This window comes from Caretta caretta, chromosome 24 (genome assembly GCF_965140235.1).
Source record: "Caretta caretta isolate rCarCar2 chromosome 24, rCarCar1.hap1, whole genome shotgun sequence".
In the NCBI taxonomy this organism is placed as follows: Eukaryota; Metazoa; Chordata; order Testudines; family Cheloniidae; genus Caretta; species Caretta caretta.
In genome coordinates, this window is record NC_134229.1 from 18,902,104 (window position 1) to 18,910,665 (window position 8,562).

At 51.7% G+C, this 8,562-nt stretch overlaps 1 pseudogene; it reads right to left on the bottom strand.

Moving 5' to 3' along the window:
* Nucleotides 1-2,367: 2,367 nt before the first annotated feature.
* LOC142068377 (phospholipase A2 inhibitor and Ly6/PLAUR domain-containing protein-like) lies at nt 2,368-8,331 on the bottom strand (annotated as a pseudogene).
* Nucleotides 8,332-8,562: the final 231 nt, after the last annotated feature.

The window sequence follows — 8,562 nt, forward strand, 5'->3', positions numbered from 1 at the left end:
TGATTTCTTTAAATGGCTGAGAAAATAGCTGTGCTGAATAGAATGGATATTCCTGTCTGTGTGTCTTTTTGTAACTTAAGGTTTTGCCTAGAGGATTCTCTATGTTTTGAATTTGATTACCCTGGAAGGTATTTACCATCCTGATTTTACATGGGTGATTCTTTCACCTTTTCTTTCATTCAAATTCTTCTTTTAAGAACCTGTTTGCTTTTTCATTGTTCTGAAGATCCAAGGGTTTGAGTCTGTGTTCACTTGTACAAATTGGGGAGGATTCTTATCAAGCCTTCCCCAGGAAAGGGGGTGTAGGACTTGGGGTGATATTTTGGGGGAAGACGTCTCCAAGTGGGCTCTTTCCCTGGTCTTTGTGTAAGACGCTTGGTGGTGGCAGCGTACGGTTCAAGGACAAGGCAGCGTTTGTACCTTGGGGAAGTTTTTAACCTAAGCTGGTAAGAATAAGCTGAGGGGGTCTTTCCTGCGGGTCCCCACATCTGTACCCTCGAGTTCAGAGTGGGGAAGGAACCCTGACAGGGCCATACTGGGTCAGACCAAAGGTCCATCTAACCCAGTATCCTGTCTTCCGACTGTGGCCAATGCCAGGTGCCCAGAGGGAATTAACAGAACAGGTAATCAAACATCAAGTGTTCCATCTCCTGTCACCCAGTCACAGCTTCTGGCAAACAGAGGCTAAGGACACCATCCCTACCCAGCCTGGCTAATAGCCATTGATGGCCCTATCCTCCATGAATTTATCTAGCTCTTTTTTGAACCCAGTTTACTTTTGGACTTTGCACATTCCTCTGGCAAGGAGTTCCACAGGTTGATGGTGCATTATGTGAAAAAAACACTTCCCTTTGTTTTTTTAAACCTACTGCCTCTTAATTTCATATGGTGGCCCCTAGTTCTTGTGTTATGAGAAGGAGTAAATAACACTTCCTTATCTACTTTCTCCACACCACTCATGATTTTCTAGACCTCTCTCCTATCCCCCCTTGTCCGTCTCTTTTCCAAGCTGAAAAGTCCCACTCTTATGAATCTCTCCTCACGGAAGCTGTTCCATCCCCCTAATAATTTTATGACCCTTTTCTGAATCTTTTCCAATTCCAATATCTCTTTTATACGCTGGGGTGACGACACACAGTTTTCAAGAATGGGAATAGCATGGATTTATATAGGGGCAATATGACATTTACTGTCTCATTATCTCTCCCTTTCTTAATGATTCCCAACATTCTGTTCTCTTTTTTGACATGCACTGCGTACTGTGAACTATCCACTGTGACTCCAAGATCTCTTTCTTGACTGGGAACAGCTAATTTAGACCCCATGTCTGGTTTTGGAAGCAAGTAGTTTTAAGTGAGGGGAAACTTGGGCTATCCAAGACACATCAGACTGCCACAAGGGGTACAGCGGTCTGGAAAGGTCGAGAGCCCCTGGCCTAGATCAAAGGCATGGCGAAGGTAGAACAGTGTGTTTGGAGTTTCCATTTCATGAAAACCAATGGGCCATGGTATGGTTTTCCCTTCCCCGTCTGCTGTTTTAGCGGAGTAACAACCATTCACCCTGAGCACAGCCCTGGGACTCACTGACCCAGCAGAGACGCCGGAGGGATGCTAATGAGGAACTTTAGCACCAGAAAAGTGTTGACCCCAAAGGCAGGGGCCATCGTGTGTGCTGACTGCCGCGTTCCTCCCTCCCCCCATCGAAGGCAAAGCCCACGTGGGTGGGGGCCCTGCCAGCTTGTTCTCTGGGAGAAGAAGCTGTAAGTATGGATTCAGGGAAGGTTCCTGCCTCGCTGGGCTGGCTGGACTCTTAGAGGGACCGGAACCGGATGCAAAGCGGGGATCCCCGGAGACGGTCCGGGAGCACCTGAAAAGACTTGGGAGAATGGCAGGTTCTTCCATCCCAGGGGAGCTCAGCCAGCTGATGCCTTTCCCCCAGCCATGGGCCTTGCCTTCCGGGAGGGGGTCCAGGCAGGACTCCTGGGTTCCATTCCCTGGCCCTGCAAGGGGAGAGGGGTCCAGTGGTTAGAGCAGGGGGCTTGGGAGCCAGGACTCCTGGGCTCTATCCCTGGCTTTCAGAAGGGAGTGGGGTCTGGTGGGTTACAGGGTGGGGTACTGGGAGTCAGGACTCCCGGGTTCTCTTCCTGCCAGCATCACTTGTGCACAGATAGGGGCGGGGTGGGGCCCGGTACGGGACGGTCAGGGGACAAGGAGCTAGGGGGGTACTTTCCCCACAACTCGCTTTATTCAGCCAATGCACAAAAGGAACCCGCAATCTCCCCCAAAGAGAAGCAGCAGCCCGTGGCTACTGAAGGGAGGCGCACTGCAGCCCGACACGCAGCAGAAGGGGAGGATGCCAGGCCGGGGCTCAGGGCTCCCCGATGCCTCCACCGGCCCTGGGAGCTGGGTAGCACTTGGCCTGGCTCAGGATCTCCACCACGCCCTGGGCGTATTTCTTCAACAACAATCTCTTCACGCAGGCGCCAGAAGAGCCACATCCAGCCGCAGTATTCCTCAGTTTGATGTTACCTGGACAGGGGGAGAGACGTGTTTGGGGGCTCCCAATTCCCCCCCCCCCGGACCCTCATGAGGTCTCTCACACACTCCCCTCCCAGCAGGACTGCACCCGGCTCTGCAGGCAGACTGGGGTCTAGTGCTCAGAGCAGGGGGCCTGGAACAACGTGAGAACATAACAGAGGAATGGCCCTCCTGGGTCACCCCAAAGGTCCATCTAGCCCAGTATCCTCTGGCCAATGCCAGGTGCCCCAGAGGGAATGAACAGAACAGGGAATCATCCAGTGATCCATACCCTGTCGCCCATTCCCAGCTTCTGGCAAACAGAGGCTAGGGCCACCTTCCCTGCCCATCCTGGCTAATAGCCACAGATGGACCTGTCCTCCAGGAACTTCTCTAGTTCTTGTTTGAACCTGTTATAGTCTGCGCCTTCACAACTTCCCCCGGCAATGAGTTCCACAGGTTTCTTGTGCGTTGTGTGAAGCAGTACTTCCTTTGGTTTATTTTATACATGCTGCCTGTGGTGACCCCTCGTTCTTATGTTAGGAGGAGTAAATAACACTTCCTTCTTTACTTCCTCCACACCCTTCAACCTTCTTTAGACCTCGATCATATCCCCCCTTAGCCGTTTCATTTCCAAGGTGAAGAGTCCCACTCTTATTAATCTCTCCTCAGATGGCAGCCATTCCATCCCCCTCATCATTTTGGTTGGCATTTTCTGAAGCCTTTCCAATTCCAATAGATCTTTTTTGAGACAGGGCGACCACATCCGTCCTCAGTGTTCAAGCTGTGGGCGTCCCATGGATTTATATTGAGGCAACACGATCTTTGGGGTTAGATCTCTGTCCTATTCTCTGTCCCTTTATGAATGATCCCCAGCATTCTGTTTGCTTTTTTGACGGCCATGGAGTGGATGATTTCAGAGAACTCTCCACAGTGACTCCAAATCTTTCTTGAGTGGTAAATTCGACCCATTATTGTGTATGTCTACTTGGGATTACGTTTGCCCATGTGCATTACTTTGCATTTATCAACACTGACTTTCCTCTGCCATTTTGTTGCCCAGTCACCCAGTTCTGAGAGACCCTTTAGTACCTCTTCACAGTCTGCTTTGGACTTCACTATCTTGAGTAGCTTTGTATCTTCTGCAAATTTTGCCACCTCACTATTTACCCTTTTTTCCAGAACATTTCGGAATTTGGTGAATAGGACTGGGCCCAGTGCAGATCCCTGGGGGACTCCCACTATTTACCTCTCTCCCTTCTGAAAACTGACCATTTCTTCCTACCCTTTTTTCCCTATCTTTTAACCAGTTACTGAGCCATGAGAGGATTTTATCCCATGACAGCTCACTTTGCTTAAGAGCCTTTGGTGAGGGACGCTTTCTGAAAATCTAAGTACACTATATCCATGGGATCCCCCTTGTCCACACTCTTGTTGACCCCCCAGAGAATTCTCGTACACTGGTGAGGCGTGATTTCCCTTTACCGAAACCATGTTGACCCTTCCACAACTAATTATGTTCATCTATGTGGCTGACAGTTCTCTTCTTTTCTATAGTTTCAATGAGTTTGCCCTGTCCTGAAGTCAGACTTATTGGCCTGTAGTTGCCGGGATCACCTCTGGAGCCCTGTAGCCAGACAGCCAGCCCCCCCCTCCCCTCAGACCAGCATTGCTGGAAACACAGGAGGAAGCCGGAACAGGGCACTTAACATATATTCCAGCACAGCCTTTGAAGCGCAGGTGTGCTGCTACAATGTGCCTCTGGGAACAGATACAACGATTAAGCTCACAGCAGGCAGAGGCCCTGTGACAGACATGGCTCTTAGCCCCTACTAAATAGCGTGATGCACACACCCCAACATCCGAGGTGGGAAAATATTTACCCTGATAAAAGAAATGTCCAGTAGTCGACACTTATTGTTTCTCTCCCTTGCAAGTGTAAACTACTCTTGCGAAAGGTGGCGTCACCCAGACAGACCAGCCCCAATTTGGCATAAGAAAGGAGAAAGAGAATAAAGGAGTACAGAGGTATAAGTAGGGGACCTACAGCCCCATGATTTTGGAGTGCTTTTCACTATCTATCTGCTGGTCAGATAAGTGACAGCCTCCCAAGGCTTCTGCAGCTAAGAGGGTCCCTAAGCCTTGTCCCTTATTCGTCTTTCCGTGGAATTGAGTGACCGATCCTGTCTTGGCACCGCTGGAATCGAGAGATGCAAGGAGGGTAAGAAGCACCCACACCTGATCTCCTATCTTTAGTGTACACATATTTTGAAATAGAGCTCTGTACTTTGTTTTCTTTCTTTGGGATTGTGGCTTCAGTTTGTAACCTGTTTGTGTGTGTAACATCTCTACATTTAAATAAGTAGGCACTAGCAATTTTGTAACCACATGATTAGAATCTAGCTTCATAAATTTTGGGAACCATTTGTGCATAAGCCTGACTTGTTTTCTCTGGTTTACTGTAAAGCAGCCAACACAATGAAAGAACCTCAGCCGTTTTGGCTCTAAAGCCTGGCCATTAGGTGGGAGTACTAAGAGCCTAGCGTTGAGTTGTGCCGCCTCCACGGGGCAAACTCTTGGGCCACCTGTCAGTCAATCCTGGCTGCCCGCTGCGAAGGAGCTCTGAGCTCTAGCAGTTAAAGTCACGGGTCATTAGGACCTTGGGGCATCCGTCAGCCTAGCCCGGGCTGCCCGCCGCGAAGGGACAGTGCGTCCTAGCGGTTAAAGTCACGGATGGTATAAACGGGCATAGCTGGCACCTCACCAAACATCCTTGGCCATCGGCTAACAAGCCCTTTTTCGAAACAGGCGTGTCATTAGCCGTCCTCCAGCCAGTTGAGACAGAAGCTGATTTAAATGGTAGGTTACAAACCACAGTTAGTCATTCTGTAATTTGACATTTGAGTTCCCTCCGAACTCTTGGGCGAATCCCATCTGGTCCTGGTGACTTATTACTGTTTAATTTATCAATTTCTTGCAAAAACTCCTGTAATGACTCCTCAATCTGGGACAGTTCCTCAGATTTGTCACCAAAACAGAATGGCTCCGATTTGGGAATCTCCCTCCCATCCTCAGCCGTGAAGACTGATGCAGAGAATTCATTTAGTTTCTCCGCAGTGGCCTTATCCTCCTTGGGTGCTCCTTTGGCATCTCGGCAAGTAGGACTCCTGGGTTCTCTCTGCAACTCTGCCAGGAGAATGGAGTCTAGTGGGTCAGAGCAAGGGGGTCTGGGACTAAGACGGGACACCTGGGCTCCACCTAGTACTCTGTGTTCAGACCCCGCCCGCATCTGGAGGACTTACCCAGTCTTAATATCCCAGATTCCACAACACAATGGTCCACGGTGCCGGTGCAGGCAAAGACCCCCTTCCCGTTCCAGAGATGTGGCCCCCCTCTGAGGTACGACGGGCACTGCCGGCCGTTGGGGACGGAGCTCACAGTTGGCACTGAGAACAGTCAGACACACACAGTCAGCCAAGGGTGGGGAGTCACCACACATTGGGCTCAATCCCAGCTCGGGGAAGGGAGTGGGGTCTAGTGGTTAGGAATGGGGGCTTTGGGCTGGGAGCCAGGACTCCTGGGTTCTCTCCAGGCAGGTGTGGCCAGAGCAGGGCTCTAGGTTTGCAGCAGACACACACCTGGGATGGCCCCGGCGTTGCAGCCGTCGGTGTCACAGCAGGCGATGTTCGCCCGCACGGTGACATTGTGCACGTAGGTGAGTGAGAAGGGGCCGGGCTCACAGTTCTTGGGCTCCAGGCACGATTTACCCGTGTAGGAGAAGGAGTTTCCCTCTGTGGAAGGGAAACAGAGCATCACCTCTGAGCTCCCCAATGGACCCCCAGCCGCTCCATCCTCCCCTTTTGTTCCATCCACCCCACCCCCAACTAATCTCATCTCCCCACCCCCCGCGATAAAATCCTCTCTTCTGTCTGATCCAGGCCCCACAGCCACCCACTGCAATACCCCATCTCATCCCATCCCCCGTCAATGAGATTATCATTCCAGACTGAGCAGTCCCTGCTCCTGGAGAGGAGCGGAGACTATTGGTTAGAGTAGGGGGATGAGCTGGGAGCCAGGATTCCTGGGTTCGACCCCTGGCTTCAGGAGGACAATGGTGTCTACACTAAGTAGGAATCTTCTTTCACTCACCCAGCCTGATCTCTGCCACGACGGTGATGCAGGTCCCTTCCGAGGGGGCGCAGGGCTGCAGGGGGCCGGAGCATTATTGCTCTCTGGACACACACACCTCGCATTGCAGAGCGCTCCCTGGAGGTTGGAAAAATCCATTCTCAGTACAAACCCCAGCTCCACACCCCTTCTCAGGCAGTGCCTGTGGGCGAAATACCACCAGCAACCAAGAGGTGGCACTGTGGGAGTTGTTACCACCAATGCCTCCTCACTGAACGTGTGGGCAGGCAGATCTTGGAGAAATGCTACCTGCTTTTGCAGCAGTTCTGCCCAGTTCCATTTAACTCTCCAGATGGGGAAAGGCATCTTGCTAGCTGGTCATTTGTATCTTACTCAAAACCACAGACAACTCAGTTTGCTGCCTGAGTGTCTGTGGCTAGAATACATTTTCAGCTGCTGACGTGGCTATCTGGGGTGCAGCTTGTGCCTGCGAACAAACCCCACACGTCTGTGTAGACAGAAAAACAAGAATACGGCTGCTCTGAAGAGGGGTTTCTGCCTGGCTTTGTGGTGAACCTTTCTCACACACACACACACCCCGCCGTCACTCTCTGCTCCAGGCCTCTGCCTCTCAGAGTTACGTCAGCTCAGCCACACTCGACTTCAGCCCACTTTTCATCGCTGATCCTGCCAATTCTCTTCTTCAGAATACAATTCACGCTTGTTAAGCCTTTGGATTAATGGCTGTTCGTCTCCAGCCAGCGATCCCAGGAGCATGAACTCTTTCCTCTCCAGAGCGTGGGGGCCTTTAAATTCATTACATGAGCATAAGGTAGTTTTAAGAAAGAAAGAAAGATTTTCCCACTTTGGTTTTTTTAGAGCATTCATGTGGAAACATCACTTAAACCTCAGAACACCTTCCCTGCCCCTTCTATGTCCCTAGATGGTTGCAAAGTTATATTATCCCTATCAAAGAAATACGGAAACTGAGGTAGAAAAAAGATGTGTTCAATTCAGGGTTAGAACCAAGAAGACAGCTGAGAAGTCCTCACTCCTGACTCCCAGCCCACTCTAACCCACAAGATCCCACTCCTCTTTCAGAGCCACGGACAGAGCCCGGGAGTCCTGATTTGCAGCCATCTCTGCTCAAACTCACTACACCCCAGCCCGCTTCGACAGCTGGGGAATGAGCCCAGAAGTCCTGGCTCCCAGCCCCCACCCGTTGCACCCCCATTCCCCTTTCAAACCCGGGGAATGAAGCCAGGAGTCCTGGCAGGAATCTCAGCGCTGACAGGCAGGGGAACATTTCTAGGCAGGACGACATGTGGACGGGGGTGCTGCTCCTCATCGGGATGACCCCAAGCTCGGGCGAGAGATGGAGGAGGAACGAGAAGAAGGAAGGACAGACGGACTCAGACCCGCTGGCCAGGCCCCTAGCATGGGCTGTGGGAGTCCCAGACTCCAATCCCTGCTCTCCCCATGTCAGCCGGGGGACGTGGCACCGGGTTTTCCTCTTGCTGGTTTTACCCACAAATTCCATCCTGACCCCAGAATCCGCCATCCACAGCGGCACGTTCCCCAAGTGAATTCCCGACCCCACCACCCAGCTCCCTGTGCCCGGGGACGGACGGGACTCACCTGTGGCCAGGAGAGCGGACAGCAGACAGAGGGGCAGAGCCACCCACATGGTGCCTGGATGTTAGCTGCTGCGACAGAACAGTGAGGAAGCATCTGGCTGTGGTTTTATCCGGCAGGTTGGCAAATACCTGCCCCCTGGGGGATCGGCTGGGGCTGCCCCATGACATCCTGGTGGACCCGGAGATGGGAGATTTCACAACCCTGCATGTGACTTTGGCTGATCAGGTGATGCAATGTGTCTTGAGGCCAATTCCCTTGTGCGTTAGTGGAGATCAGTGGT